This window comes from Bombus impatiens, unplaced genomic scaffold, assembly GCF_000188095.3.
Source record: "Bombus impatiens unplaced genomic scaffold, BIMP_2.2 scf_0406, whole genome shotgun sequence".
Classification (NCBI taxonomy): Eukaryota; Metazoa; Arthropoda; class Insecta; order Hymenoptera; family Apidae; genus Bombus; species Bombus impatiens.
The window spans coordinates 879,773-896,324 of record NT_176825.1 but is presented as its reverse complement, the minus strand read 5'-3'; the positions used below and the strand labels follow the sequence as shown (position 1 = coordinate 896,324).

At 43.7% G+C, this 16,552-nt stretch overlaps 1 protein-coding gene across 1 annotated transcript in view; it reads left to right on the top strand.

Moving 5' to 3' along the window:
* The window catches only part of LOC100748410 (probable JmjC domain-containing histone demethylation protein 2C), a 242,142-nt gene that overhangs the window by 157,428 nt on the left and 68,162 nt on the right, over nucleotides 1–16,552 (top strand).

Here is a 16,552-nt window from a genome sequence, read left to right as displayed (position 1 = left end):
TGACGATAAAGTTCCCGATCGGGCCGCGTCACCCGTATTCGGGTGACGCTTATTTGACTACTTGCGAAGGATCGTCGTATTTGATAAGATATTCCAAAGGAAATAATAGAACTATTGAATTGTTCTAAAAGTAATACGAAAATGGTTTATGAAGAAAGTTATTTAAAATGTAAAACTTTGAAGCATTCTATAGAAAGCTGAGGATGGTTGGGACAATTTGGACAATAAGTTGTCGTTTTCTTTAAATTCTTTCGTATCTTTCCCATTCGACGTATTTTATCTGCATAACATAGTTTGCATGCGCGTCTAATGCTTCTTCCGGAATCATTTTTCCGAACGACGATATTATGAAGACAGATTTTTTGTATTTTCAGACAAGCCTAATAATTTTCCAGCTAATAATTCTCTAAATCTTCTAATATTTACATCCTTGCTTGTTGCAATTTTCTAAACCGTCGAAGCGTTTACAAGAGAAATTGCCAGAAGGAGTTGAATGCCAAGTTTTCGGTACCGTTTGATTCCTTTTCTAGTCGTAGTGGCATAAGAAACCATTTGGTCGGGATAATCTGTTCCACGCTGGTGGCTCGAAGGAGATTTCGTTGAAAACACGCGCGACAGTCAACGTGTTAACAGTCAGTGTTGGTTGGGAAGTCAAAGAGCGTTAGTTGAGAAGTCAGAGAGTGCGAATTGCGTTGTCAAGAGAGTGTGACCCGCGTGAGAGTTAGCGTTGGATCCGTGGTGACGAGAGTTGCAAAGTAACTATCTAGTTGTCTTAATTATAATACGTTGTTGTGATCAGTTCACTTTAAACAACCATCGTTTCCTGTTTAACCAACATCTGCTTAATCCATTTATTGTAAGTAAACTAATCATAGTAAAGACCTTACGGTACGAAGCGACTAATTAGCTGGAAATCGCGAACAGAGCTCCACGCGATCAACTATCCCATAGCGTTCTCCGATTGGTGAATATCGATCTACAGATCCGTAGTCGATGTCTGGCGGTAAAGAACGAATTTCACGGGATTCTATATTCGGTCAGCGTTTACGAACGCGACACCGGTCTGACCATAACGTCTTTGGTCTCGGGATCGCATCGAGATCGAGAAGTTTTTCGCTAGAACAGCACGGACGCGAACGTCGCCTCTAAAAATACACGCTGTAGCCTAGCATCGAGGTCGTCACGGACGAACGGGAGCGATCGAAGAGTCGTCGCAGGGGAAAAACGGCGAGACCGAGTCGCACGCGCACAGAAGCGAACATGGAGAAAGAAAAGGCCAGAGGTTCAAGAAGAGAGAGAGAGAGAGAGAAAGAGCGAAACGTAGGTGGTGAAACAGATTTTCGGTGGGTGGAGAGTCGGAGGAAAGGGAAACATGTTCGCTCTTTGCAAAGTAAATCCAGAATCGCAGCCAAGGACGTGGGTTCAGATAATTTTCCAAGAATTCGCGAACGCTGGATTGCCGAGAATGTATGAAGTACTCGTCAACAAACCTGTTCGCGAACGGTGTTTCGGAGCAACGATGTTCGCAAACATTTTACGAGTACTACTGTTTCGTAATAAACTCGCGAACGGTTCTCGAAAGCTACGCAACTATTTTACATACGGCGGAAGGTAACTGTAATATGGGGAAATATTTATCGTGCTAATAAAAGTTGAAGACGTTGCGCGCGTACCGATACGAAACGAACAAAGTACAGTTGACGAAGATCGATGAAAAATGCGTGTTAAAACGTGACGGAAACATCGATGAAACTTCAGCTGCGGTTAGACGACGATAATATCTCGGAGAAAAAAGTAACTGGTTTGTGACAGTGGGTCGTTAGAGAGATGGCGGAGAAGAGGAAGGAACAGGAATTGCTGGTGAATCGTGACTGCGACGAAATTCAAATCGATTCGCGACTAACCCGGTCGTAACAATGTCAGTAAACCTCGCTGGCGCGCTATAAAGGGGACGCAAAGTCGCAAAGTGTGTCGGGGCTGGAAAGAAAAACGGATCGAGAGATAAACCGACCGACTGAATTCGTTTTCGAGATCGCTGGTGCACGTCGGTTGTTTGCGTTTCACGGCTAGGAAAAACAAGATGGGCAACGATTCTCGACACTTCGGCCTTTTAATAATAGCGCGTCTTATTCAACGTGGAAAAGAGTTCCACTTTGATATCGCGTTTTGGCATTGGCGTTGAATTCCTCCAGGAATATTTTTCTGTTAACTTTTCGTTCTATTTTTACGAAGCACGGCACTGCCGTTCGCTTAAATTGCAACAGATCGCCAGTGAATATTGTGATTCTTTTCACGTCGTAATTTTCCCCGGGGAAATGAATTGATTTAACGAGAACAAGCAAAGAGAACATAGTATTTCTCATTTCCTCTGCTACGTGTTCGCTATCTGTATCGATATGTGTACCGTGAGTCGTTCGAATTTCAAAAGCAATAAGTCTATTGGAATTTTGTAGAAATTAGAAAGGATCTGTCTCTCTCGAGAACGTGGCAGAACCTTTTTAAAGATCCTATTTTGTCGAGGATCTCTAGAAACGATATCGAAGCTTTGCTTCTTTTTACCGTGCAAAAGTTTCTGTATCATCGAGATTGCGCCGAAGCTATTTGATGTTGAACATCGGTAATTTAATTGGCTTTGATACCAACCTGTATCTCGGAAGACGATCTAGTCAACGCCCGTACTATACTTAGTCTGCCATCGATCGTTGATATTTTCATTGAAAACGCGGTCGCGGAATATCCTCGTTCATACCAATACCAGTCGCACTGGCCGGTGTATCCAGCGTCAAACGTAACGCCAGAAACTGGAACAACCAGTTATTCGACTCGCCTCGACTCGTCTCTCCGCAAACTTTCCTCCCTCCTTCTCTGTCTGGTTCGAACAGCACTCGATTCGTGACTGGAAGCGAGTAGGTATTCTGGGTTACAGATGCACTCGGTCCATCCTGCACTACTCGACCATCTTCTTAAAATCCCTGTGTAATTATTCACAGCTGGTTATTACGCCGCGTATAATACGCTCATGGTTTTGCAATTCGCTCGAAATTCCTCGTAGAATCGCGACGATCGCGCAGAATTAGCGGACGACAGCCTCCAAACCGGCGGAAGTTGTCGGCAGAAGTTGGCTCATCCGGCCATCCTCGTAATCCCTTCCCCCGTTTGGGGGACGTAGCGCGCGCGCTCAGAATCCAGAATTTGTTCACACAAGTGAGTCGAAGCATGGAGAGAGGAGAGGGAGAGAGAGAGAGAGAGAGAGAGAGAGAGAGAGAGAGAGAGAGTGACACGGGGGTAGGGGCTGATGCCTAGCACGTTCCAGCGGAATGCCTGCGCGAGCGCCGCTTTTGCTTCGCCCAGCGGAATACCAAGTGGCGTGTCTCGCGGCTCGAGAGCTCGAGGAAGCTCGCGTTAAAGCGGGATGGAACGATTCTCTCGAAATTGCTAGGCCAACAGAAGCCACTCCGTTTCGTGCGCCATTCTCTCGTACTCTTTTCTCGTTCCTTCTTCCCTCGTTTCTATCCCTTTTGATATAACGTGGCGTGACTCATGCAAGTATTTGGAGGCTTCTTGAAACTCTTCTGCCGCGGATGTGTCATCTGTACTTGTATGGAACATTTCGAAATTTTATTCACATCGATATCAGAGACACGTGAATTTATCGTCGTTTATCTTCGCGTTTATAACATTTGCGATCGATCCGTGTTATCAGTTTCAGTTACAAGGAAAATAGCGTTACGTACATAAAAGAAGATTTAACGTTGAGATTTTCGCAAGCCACTGTGTATCTTGGAATTCGAAGCGGCACTAAGGTTAGGCAAGGTAGACGGGAGACGGTGTGTGAGTCATGGAGGAATGAAAAGTCGAAGAGACGACGGTACGAGCCACCTAAACTTGCACACCTCTAGCGCAACGAATTACGGCCTCTGGATACGGTAATTGGCGCGGCGATACCATCTTTCTGGGGTAAATTAATCTCGAGACGCAACGCCCCGGCGGGCCAATTAACATAACGGCGCTTTATCGCTGCGCTTCATCTTCTACTCGCGAGCAAACGATTCTACGCGAGAAAGTAGGCTGACGCTTCGGAACGTGTTTTCGATTTCGATGCTGTTGCGTTTTGCACTCGCGAGGCGATCTTCGGATCGAAGATCTTCGCCATTCAACGAAAACAGTCGAATCCAACGAAAGCAACATCGATCGGGGTAAAAAGAACGACTGGAACGGATGAAAAGAAAAGGAAACAAAACGGTCAATTTTCGCAGTGCAAACATGAAAGATCGGCAAGTCGAAAGATGGAATACCGGCGGACGAGAGTGAAGATCAGCCTGGAGGTCAAACACGGTCCGCTTTCATCGTGAGCCACGAACCTTTGCGGTCTGCTCTCTTCCTTTTCTCTCCTTTCCCTCGGATCCAGGTCCCCGTCCCCTCCGCACTCTTTTTCTTCCTCGCTCGCCGGATACACACCGTAGTTATGCGTTACACATACAGCCAGACTGCATAATACATAATGTCCGAACGTAGGTAGGCGCTACATGGTCAGGTAAATGGGAGCCGAACCTGTCGAACCGGTTTTCCCTTCCTCGCCGTTCTCCTCCTTCGTCATGTTTCTGCCTCGACAGACCAAACGACCGATCCTGTCTTCCCTCCACCTTCCGTGGCCGCCTCTTCGCAACAGATAGACCATCGCCATCGGCATCGGCATCGGCCGTCAGCCTCTACCCACGATGTGTAGCCTCTCTCTCTCTCTCTCTTTTTCTCTCTTTCTCTCCTTTTTGTAGCCGGTTTAAATTTAACGCGATCCAGACGAACGTGTCGCAAATCTCGCGAAATTTATCTGCTTTTTTAATTCGACGCGCCCGAGATAGCTGTATTTTGATAATATTTTTCCTCGTGACCGAGTAGCTTCTGCGGATTTCATTTATATTTTGGTATTTTGATCATCTTGTTTCTGACATATACGAGTTTTATCGAATGTCAGTGGATCGACTAGTGCTGTCTTTTTACCAGATCGATGGCTGTTTCCTACTTTAGGCTCTTATCGTACAACTCGCTTCTCTGTCCCAGCGAATTTATTTCCAATCCTGTTGATCGATAATGTAAATATCTGCGGACGACACGGAATCCTCGGGAAATATTCCGTGACTCATCGTCCGGATCGTTGGTCTCGAACGCATTCCACAAATTTTACAAATCGTCCTACGCTATCGTAAATTAGTCGAAAAGACTTGGATCTTTCTTTCTTTTCTTTTTCTCGTTCTTCGAGTGTCGGCTGTAGATTCACGCGCCTTCTCATCTATCGATGTCCATCGCGATAGACAGCAGGTTATTAGGTTTTTTCAGCGTCTCCTTGTGCGTTGGTCGTGTGGTTTCGAGGGATCGGGGAGCCCGTCTGAACCCATTACCAGCCTGTAGTCGGGTTCCTACGGCACAGCGAGGATAGAGTTGCAAGATTTGCGGCCAGGGACGGGCCAGAGGCTTTCCGGCCTCCATTCTGGCAAACAAATTGCACAAACCGGACGGTGGTGTTTATATGGTGTTGGAAAATTTGGTAGAAGGCCGGTGCCTGTAATTTGTTGCCAGTTAATGGACGTTGGAATTAAGGGTCGGATATTAAGAAGGCTGCGATCTCGAAACCGATTTTGGAAATTACAACTGCCTTCGCCTCATCCTCGGCTATGATTGAAAGTCGTTAGGAACATCGTAGATTACTTAGAAACTTGTGAAAAACAGACAGACGACCAACGGCCGGAGAAACGTTGAGAAGTTGACCGAGGAGCTCTGAAGTTTAGAGATTTTAGTAAAATGTCAGCGATTGCGTAGGGAAAATGCAAAGAGAGAACTAGGTAAACGAGTTTCCCCCAATTATCTAAAATATCGTTAACCTGGAGTCGCAGCTCGAAGTAAACATCGCGAAGAAAAACTCGCAGACCTGACCTGGCTGCATACGTAAAAGACAGAAGCGTGACTCATCGCGAGTTACGCCGTGCACACGTAAACCAGCAACGTGTAATAGAAGTGAAACTGTTATTACGCGAAAAGATAGGGAGCGGGGAACGAGTTAACGCCGTTTCTCTCCTGTCTTTCGCGTTTAATTACCCCCGCTACTTGGATAACTTTCTACAGACAGGTCCCTGTCTTTGACAGTTCTCGCCAGTTCTCTATCGATTTAATCGAGCACCTACAACGCCGATAACGAGCATCGAAAAGCCTACTCGGCGCATTAATCGAGAAACATTGATTTATTTAATCGTACATTCTTATGTATTTTTTCACGGCACGAAAACGTATGAGACAGCAGGAAATAAGGTTACAACCAAAGAGACCTTTAAATATCGAAATACGTGGCCAAATGTATTAGGTCGTCCCAAAAGCTTCTTTCGTTTTATAAGGAAATAATGGATGCACAACGTTTTATATCATTTTATCGAATTACGTATGATCCATTTTGTTCTATCAAGATAAAGATCGCGACGTTTGATAGATTAGGTTTCACGTTTGTATAAAGATACATCGTTGTGAAAGACGTGCCTGTAAAAAGACACTTTCCGGACAACCTAATAAATTCTCTGCCGTGGCAAAATTTCGTATTGATATGGTATTCTGATATTGAGATGCAAGTAGCGCTTGATTATTGGCCATTGGGTCGTAGCTACGTACATACATAGAAAGAATTGAAACTTCCATTTCAACTCTTACGAGTTACACTCGATTTTGTGAATATCCTTGCGTAAGCTTCTTTCGTTGCAAACGGTTCCAACGAAAATAGAAATACAACGCGTAATGTCGTTTACGATCGTAATCCGATTCGCGTGTATCTTCCCTGGAACGAGCTTCGAGTTCCAGTTTCTCTATCTCGCCTCTGTGTCCTTCTTGCAGCGTGTTTCTTGCCCGTACAGCTTGCCGGCCAACAGACCGACTCCCTTTTCCGCTTAGGAACGCACACGCGTGTTCATCGAGCGAACAAAGCGAACAAAACTCGAGAGCGTTCCCTTCGCGTGGTTACGTATGTACGTTTCAACGACGTTTCCTCTCCTTTGTACCCTGGCGCTCCTTATATAGCCTTCCGTCCCCTGCTGCTCGCCCCAGCTCCTATCTGCAGTGCTTTCGAACTCTCAAATCGTCGCACACGGTCGTTCTTTCATTTTCTTTTCAACGCTGCGACTGCGAGAACGGCCGTGACGATCGACTGCAAATTTCTTGCAGTAATTTCGTAGATTTTCAGCGGCACGATTCCCAGCCTTCTAAATTCTCCTTGCTTTTCCAAATTATTTTTCATTTAGGTACGTAACGAGGAATACGTTTCCTCTGTTTCTTCGCAGGATTCTCAACAAGCATACTCGCTACGGATGATCGATGAGAACGAAGGAACGTGACCCACAAAGTGCAGTTTCGTTGCCCCCTCCGTTCATGCGCGCAATTCCAACGTGTCTCAATCCACTTGACCTTGAACGATGCTCGAAAAAGAAACACGAGTGTTGTCGCGACAGCTCTAAATTGCCTCTTTATTATCTCTTAATAACGGTCCCCTCCCCCGCCACCGTGGTACCGCTGACTGGCAACTTTTTTCCAAGCGTCCGTTCGAAGCGGTAAAAGTAGACAGATAGCGGCTCCATTACCGCGATTTTTTAAACGTTGCACGCGCGTTTCAACGGTAGCCGGCAACGGTTACAAAGATATTTACGCGCGTTACAAATAGGTCAGGCTGTGTGCGCGTGCATCCTATGCAAATTGCTTCGGCTCTCGACGGAGCGCTATCGCGTTGTCGTCATCGGCGTGCATGACTAGTCGTGGACGAACGTATAAGTCGCACAACCCTGCCTTGGCCGAGTTTAGAGAAATGGAACGGCCGACCAACGTATTGTACGTACGTACGTCGAACGAGGCGATATTCCGTTGGCACGTGCCGTTTTTGAAACACGGAAGAACCTCGAGACCTGACTGCGGAAAGTAAAAGTTGGTCTCTCTCGCTGCTTTGTGCCCGTCCTTGGCTCGTTTCTGGGGCCAATCGTGCGACTATTAGCCCACGATAACTAGAATCGCTGCCTTACGTTTATTTATAACGACGGGAATTAACGGTCTGCCGCGTTTCTTGTTCAGATTTCTTTTTTCTTCTTCTTTTTTTTTTCTTTTGTGTCTTTATAACGGGAGGCCCGCAAAATTGCTGGGAGTATTTTTAGCTGGTTGTAATTTTCACGTAATTGATACACAACTTGACGAGAGTATCGCGAGATGTTACGTGAAATGTAAAAAAACAAGCGGATGCAAAAATATGCAATTACTCGTAGGCTGGTTTCTTGTAACCAGCGATCGCGGAAAGTCAAACAAGCATAATAAATAACGTGTCTGATTCTTGTCACGCGGCTCTAGCAAGCATCGTACTTCTTCGCAATGACTTTCGTTATTTTGATAAACCGTGTTGCGCAAACTTGACGTAAAACCCCGACGAATCAGTCGTTTACAAAATTATCCATGATAAAGAGGTCTGGTGTGTTTTCGTTAACTTCTCAATTTTTTTTTCTTTTTTTTTTTTTTTTTGGTCACGCTGCCTGCGTACGGATCTGGAATTCATCCTCGTTTTCATCATCGTATTCAACGACGAAACCTTGGCCTTTTCCTGGCCAGTTTTTACACACTACACTGCTGCTGCGTCAGCCTGAATCATTGGCGCGCATACGTTCCAGCATGTTTCTCGTCTCCATCTCGTCTCGTTCTCCATCTTGTCCAGGCTCGTTGCGAACAACCAGTTTTCGATTTCGTTCGATCGATGAGCTAATTGAGTGAGTTCTGCTGCGAGCCACGATCGTTTTATTCGCGATAACTCGATGCTTTTGCGTTGCAAATGCTTCGAAGGACTTCGACCAACATAGTTACACTTTATGACAAAAGTATACAGTCATTTGAATATTTTATGCTAAATTCTACGAGCATAATTTTTTCGCCGCATACGGGCACATTTGAATTTCAAAGTCACGAACAACTTTTTTTTTTTTTTTTTTTTTTTTTTTGGTCACGCTGCCTGCGTACGGATCTGGAATTCATCCTCGTTTTCATCATCGTATTCAACGACGAAACCTTGGCCTTTTCCTGGCCAGTTTTTACACACTACACTGCTGCTGCGTCAGCCTGAATCATTGGCGCGCATACGTTCCAGCATGTTTCTCGTCTCCATCTCGTCTCGTTCTCCATCTTGTCCAGGCTCGTTGCGAACAACCAGTTTTCGATTTCGTTCGATCGATGAGCTAATTGAGTGAGTTCTGCTGCGAGCCACGATCGTTTTATTCGCGATAACTCGATGCTTTTGCGTTGCAAATGCTTCGAAGGACTTCGACCAACATAGTTACACTTTATGACAAAAGTATACAGTCATTTGAATATTTTATGCTAAATTCTACGAGCATAATTTTTTCGCCGCATACGGGCACATTTGAATTTCAAAGTCACGAACAACTTTACATGTACGTTCTTTTTTCTACACGTGTTCGCAGGGGGGAAACGTGTTGAACCACGTGATACTCGTGACATATAATTTTCGTACACCCTGTATGATTTATTTTATCAGCGAAAACCAGAGTAATAAACGAGCCGCTCGAAAGGCATACGGGTCGACTCGATAAATGTCAGATGTTAGGGATTTTTCTTAAACCTGCTTGAAATTTACGATTATTTAAACCATCCAGTTATAAAAGTAATTAATTCGTTTCTTTGACACTAATCGAGTAGCCAGAGTAATGAAATTGAGAAATGTATAAAACGAAAAATAACAGTTGTTTGATATGGCTGCTGAACGAGGTCCGAGCGTTAATTACTATCATAAACTACAAGATTAAGTTGAACTTTTGGTATTATACGATCGCCATTGTACATAAAATTTCCACGTGCTTTCACGACCAGCGATGTATCGTTTAAGTAGAAGTTTTACGTAGTTGGAGCGCTACGCGATTACGTTCCAGGATTCTCCAGTCTCTTTCAGCCTCGTCGATTGTTCCGGTAAAACGAGCGAGACGCGTTTCTGTTGTCTTGACCGTTGACCGTGACAGTTTCACGTTTTTTCTCTTTCCCCCGACTGCAGGCCATAGACCTTTTACCGTTACTCGTTTCGTTACTCATTGTTCGGCCGAAACGAACTTTTCCTATCCGGAGCAACGATTTTGCCGCTTCTGTTTTTCTCGTTTCTTCGAAAACCAATTTCACGCTCCCTATCAACGAAGCGCGGCAAGTTTTTGTCGGGAAAAAGGTTCGTCGGGGGTATCCTTTATCCAATCAGAAATTCCAGCTGATAAAAATGTCCAATCCTCGGGAAAAAAATCCACGATACTTTGTCCATCGCCATGCAAGGTATTATTTTTTATTTTATATACTTGTAATCAACGTTTTATTTAATTACGACAAAGAACCAACGACTTTGACCATCAATTTCCTAATTCGAAGCTCCTCTTTGCCAAAAGTCCCGTTCGTTTACCTGCGCGTTGTCCAAATAAGAAACCCAGAATCAAAAAGGGCGGAATTTTCGACTTATGCAAACCTATCTAGCTTCGTTAACGTGTTTTTCAAAGAAAGAAATCGATGTTTAATCTGCGGAGCAGTCGTCTCTGCTAAAAGGTTCCTCTCCGCCCCGGCCTGATTTCATCGCGATAAACTTCAGACACCTCGGCTTCCACTTTGCTTGACTCGCGCTGGTTTACGGGTGAAATAAACGCGAGCTGACCTCCTTTTCACAAAATCACCGAGATTCTCAAGGAATCGCTTGGAAAGCGGCTCTTACTTTGTAGTTGGACGATCCGTTAATTTAACGGGCGTAGCAATCCGTGTCGATGTAGTTTCCTTAATCGAGAGACACCTTGTCGAGACATATTCCAAGATTTACGACCAGAGCTGTATCTACCTGTCCCCGTTTCACTGCAAGGATCAGTCGTTACCTGAAATTCTGAAAACAGATTATTTTATTTATTCTACCTTACCGATTGTTCTATTCACGAGCGTTTTGTTAACGTTAACGATTGTTGTAAAAACATCATCATTAGTTCGATATTGAAATATTGCCAGAGGCGCTTGTATGTATCGAAAGTTCGTGGTTGAACTTTCGTCGACAGCTATTTATTACAGGTTTTAGAAGACGCGCCACGAACGTCTTTGTGTTTCACTGGCCACGCTAGAAAAATTACTGAAAATTCTCAACGCGAGAATTGATTGTAATTTTAATAAATATTAAAAAAAAAAAAAAAAAATTGCCGACAACGTGTTATACATCTAATCGTTATACTCTCGTCCATTTCTTCGTGCACGATACTTTATAACTCTTTTCTATTTCTATAACAATTTTTTGATAGTAGCCGTTTCTAATTTTCCAAAGATACCACGTACCTTTCTCCACTTTTATTTCTCTGTTGTTCCTCGTGTCTACGATTTCTTCAACGTATTCACTCGGACCAGCAATAATCCCCGAGGAAAATTAGTCTTTATTACCACTGATTCCAGCTACCTACCATAAGGTTCAGTGTTTACTGTCGAGTCCTTTATTTTCACGAAGCATTTTAGGTTTTCTTTTTTGTGGTTTTGTTAATAGTAACGGTTAGTTTCCTCCCTTGGGACACGATGGACTTCCAGCATTGCGAGATTGCAGTTTTCGTTTTTCCCTAACAGTTTTTCCCTGACAGTTTTTCTAACCAATTAGCAGCGATGGCCGACGACGATGGCAAATTGTACAGAGTGTGTGTATTGCTGATTATCAAAAACGTGGAATATTCATTTTCCAAGGAATATTCCACTCTCAAAGGCTAGATGAAAATCCACGAAGAAGGTGTGGAGTATGCGCGAAACAGAAAAAATGCAGTAAAACTACGTGGGAACGCAAGGAATGCCTGTTGGTAGTACATATTGCAGACTGTTTTTAAACAAAATTATTAATAAACAAAGCTAGTATTCACATCTGTGTAAAATTCTTCGTGTACGACTCTACCGAGGCTACTCGTTTCGAGTGACGGCTCACGACGAGTTACAGTGTAGCGTTGTGGTACGCTCATCTGTAAATTCGTAGCCAGCGCAGGTGCTCGAAAAGATCCTGGGAACACTTGTCGAACTCTTTATTGTATTTCACGGTTACTTTTCAAGTAGAATGTTGAAAAGGCGTTTGAAGAAAAGAGTAGGAATTCGTTTCGAAGAAAATCACGAGTAAAATATCGCTGGAGGTGTAAACGACCCAGGTAACCTTCGAAAGATTAATTCGTAGTCCCTGCGGGTACATCGTGAGAACATGGAACACGTCCAGAAACTAATAATTGATCGACTAGTTACAAGTAAAAAAAAAAGCTTAGTTTGGAAAAAAAGTTAGCGATTAGTTGGCTCAAGGTTGCCAACTCAAACATTATACGAGCTCGTTGAAATCGTTGACAGCGACAGTGTAATTGTAAAGCATCGACGGACGTTATAAAACGCGAGGGAATTTCAAGGTTGTGCCAGTGGCAAGATACGTATCGAACTTTTTCTTCACACGAAGCCGCGGAACTTTTGGATAACTCGATTCCCAAGTTCCTTGTAACGCACTGACCCTACCTCCAGCAACCTTTTTCACCGTTTCTCCTCCTATCTCGTGTTCTTCTCCCTCTTCTTCTTTTTCGTGTCGAGCTCGCGTGTAGCTGTAGCATATCGTCATCTCTGCTTTCGTTCGAAATAGACGTTCACGATCCAAAGATACCGAGACAACCACGATAAAAAACTGATACTGAGTCACCGAGTCTGGCGCATCGTAGAGAAACAGAGATAGGAGAACTAGAAACGCGGAAACGAGAGAGAGAGATACGAACCACAGGCAGTAAATGTTGTTGCTGCTCTCCTGGAACCAGCTTGGAGCGGTGTTTGCGCAACTAACCGCTACCAAGATCCCATTCGCTTGGCCCACTCTTCCCTCTCCCTCTCTCTTTCTCTTTCGCGAATCTGGTTTCATAACGCGCGCAATAGCTTCCTAAATCGAAGCATCGGCTCGCAATTGCAACCAGTGCATTTGGAATCTAGGGGAATGTTTCAGATTCCTGGCTTTTTAAGCTTTTGTCCGTTTGAATTTCGAATTTCATTCGATTCGAGATCCATTTTCAAGGAATTCTTTCTGCGATATTCTTCATCGAGAATGTTTTTTAACCGTAGCACGTCGCTATCAAACATCGAACAACGAACGCCTGTCTTGAAAAGTAATTTCTATTTTCTATAATATACTAATTTTGACACACTGATTTTCGTGCATCGAATTTCAAGTAGCGACAACGTAGAAGCTTGACAGAATTTTCAATTTAATCTTTTTACTACTACGGGTATCCTTTTAGTACGACGTGTCCTCTTCTAAAATTCTTTTCTTCATTTCGTACCGTAATCCCTGTTGACACTAACATCCTACACTACGGCAAACAAACATTCCTAACTTATTATTTAACTTCTGTCAGTGATTTCAAACACCGCAACATCCGCCTGCAACTGTTCTGAGCTACTGCAAACTTTGACTAATAGTCGGATTTTCTACAATCCTATTTTACTACGAGAACCCCTGCCGATCGATTATGGGCCATTCGATGCTCGTTGGAGCGACAGAATGGAAAAGAGGCCGAGGATCAAGTTCCCATAGGTTCGTCAGTTCCCTGAAATACATTGGCAAAGAGGGATATAGCAGGTAGTCGTGGCGTTGAACCAAAGAACTTGGAGCCCGGGGTGAGGTGAGGTTGCAGGGAAGAGAACACCGAGAAAAAAAAGGGATAGAATGGGAACGATCGTAGACACGCGAGAATCCCTTCCACCCTCGTCTATGGAATGTATCGCGTCATCGCGTCAAACTCGTTGGGGCGCCGAAACCTTCCCCTTCTTTGCGACTGCCCTATAATCCCTCTGCTCGACACAGCGTTCCGTACTACCCTTCGTTCCATCCACGCTATTGTGTACACAGCTTCATCGTCACAGCCGGCACAGCTGGTCCGTGCGCCACTGTCGCCAGCAATTTTAACAGTGTCGTGTTTCTGATACTCCTCTGCCAGGGGACATTTAATTTTTTCTCCTTTCCCCCTTCTCCTTCACCCATCGTACGAACACCATCCACGCAAAGGGCGCACGGACACTTGCAGGGAAATAGTGTCATTGTTTCTTTCTTTACTTTCCCCTCAGATATTCGTGCTTCGCTTTAGGCAATTCCATTTGATGGAACATTCTGACAGTTCGCTGTTTTTCTTATAGGAATCTTATAGATTTATATGACAGTTCTTTGGATATGTTTACTATAATACTACAGAAAAAAATGACAGTAGAATTTTTCACTTTCTAGAAATTTTTCTAGATTCGCACAGCTGCATTTTTCAAGATCTATTTAATTTCGATTTTGGAAGTACGTATATTTGCAGATAAAACCGATATAAAATCGAGAGAGAGAGAGAGAGAGGCCATTGAATGGTGTCTGACTAAGAAAACGAGTTTGCTTCGTGCAACGATTCCCTATCATTTAGTAGTAGTTTTTACTAGTAGTTTATCGTTTGGCAGCTTGTTCGGCGAACAGCTGCCGTTATCGAGCGTATACTTTGGAATGTCTCGCGCCACTCGATATACGACGTCGATAATGACACAAACAACGGTCGGCCGGCGCATGCCTTCCGCGAGCTTTATAGCCGGCCTTAACGTAACTTTACAACTCTCGGTCGTATGTATGTATGTATGTATGTATGCCGAGGTTCCAATGGCTTCCTGCTTTTACCTCTTTTATCGCGCATCGCTCGTAATGAAAACCGTCGTCCTTCGTATTCAAATGTACCTCGTTTATTTTTAGACGACGCGTAAGCTCGCTGAGCACGCGGTTTTCAAAGCTTTTCGCCTGCGATGTCTTTCGCGTCCATTTCACCGTCTTCGATCCTTCTACTTGCCTCTACTTTATTATTTTCCTTTTCTATTCGCTTTCTATCCAAGGACGTTAGCCATAGTATTGCGATCGAACTACGATAAACCGAATCTCAAGAGAAAATCTTCGAATCGTCAAGATTTTGTCTTATCGAATATTACGAAAGATGGGAAAGATTTATTTATTTATTCATTTATGGGAGAAGCGATTATTAAAATACATACAGAATGAGTCGAGAACAAAGATCGAAAGTGAAGTATGGCTTGGCGAATGTTTTGCACGAGGCTGATTGATAAAGACAAACGCTTGTATATCGTCATTTGATTAAAACAGTTAAAATAGCCATAAGGAAGTACGATAATATTCGATGTAGCAATGATTTAACGAACGGAAACTTAAAGAGGCTTCGTGTAGAGGGATTAGAATTTTCCAAATTGTAAAGGCTCGAAAATAACTGATAAAATAAACGACAGTTCGCTTGTTATCATTTCACAGCTTTCTTTTTTCTCCATTTCTTCCTTGTTATTTCCAAAGGTTGACAGTTAACTGTTATCGCATTGGTCGTTTGACAGATCAAATTAGAACGTTCGATGCAACTTGTCAAAATCACTGAGTTTTCCAATTGCTGACAGTACGAATTCATGCGGGCACCAGCATCGGGTCCCTTTGGTATCAAGCGCTCGTATTCTGTACGCGATAGTTGACCCGTTATCTCCGCTTCTGAGAAAACAATTTTTTTCTCCCGGCTGCGATTAGGGCAACAGGATGTGGGCCAAAGGTCGCGTTCGCGTCGCGATGATAATAGCAAAAGTATGTCGCTTTGCGTTTACCAACCAGCCTCTCATATATCATCGAAAATCGTCGTTTCTCGTTAAAACGTAATCCAACATTCTCGGATGTTTTTCAAGTTCAACCTTGAGAAATAATAGCCTTTTTTTTTCTTTTCCTTATTATTCACGCGAAAGAAAAAGCCGGGTCGACATTGGCAATACATAGCGTTCAGCCTCGTTGGCCATTATACTATTTAAAGTAACACTCGATGCAAGAAGTATCGAGCAACGTTGTATCTCACGCTGAATGTATCGACGCTTGAATAATCTAAGAAACCAAATTAGATACGCGGTTAACGTTACGTCTAATTACATGCTCGTTTGTTCAGAAGCGGGAAGAATATTACTATCTGATTTGCATAGCTTCATCTTTTTCCCTCGCACGCGCTTCCACTTCGATACAATCAAATATCGATCAATCGAGATAACGACGAAAGTACGTCATTCATAACAAACGTGTATTCTGTTATAATTGCAAGGAAATGGCGCTTAATATTCAAGCAATTCCACAGAAAATAAGCGATCAGCGTGTAAGCTTGCTCGACACGAGCAGCACGAATCGTCGTGGCGAGCACGTAGTAATTAAAGATAATGAAAGGCGACGTGGATGGATGGCGAACAAATCGTCCGGTAAATGGAGCTCAGAGGCCAATGATACACGCTCTCTGTTTCGCAAACGACATCTCGCGTAGGAAGGTCGATGTAGGTTTAATTATAGCGGAGAGACTCGTTTTCGATGGACGTAACGATGAAGGAAATTCAACGATTCGTTCGCGGAATCCATTCCATTCGTACGAACCAACCTCTCGATACCCTGAGAAGGTGATTATCGCGCGCATAAATTTCGTGGACCGTTTTATAATCGGTC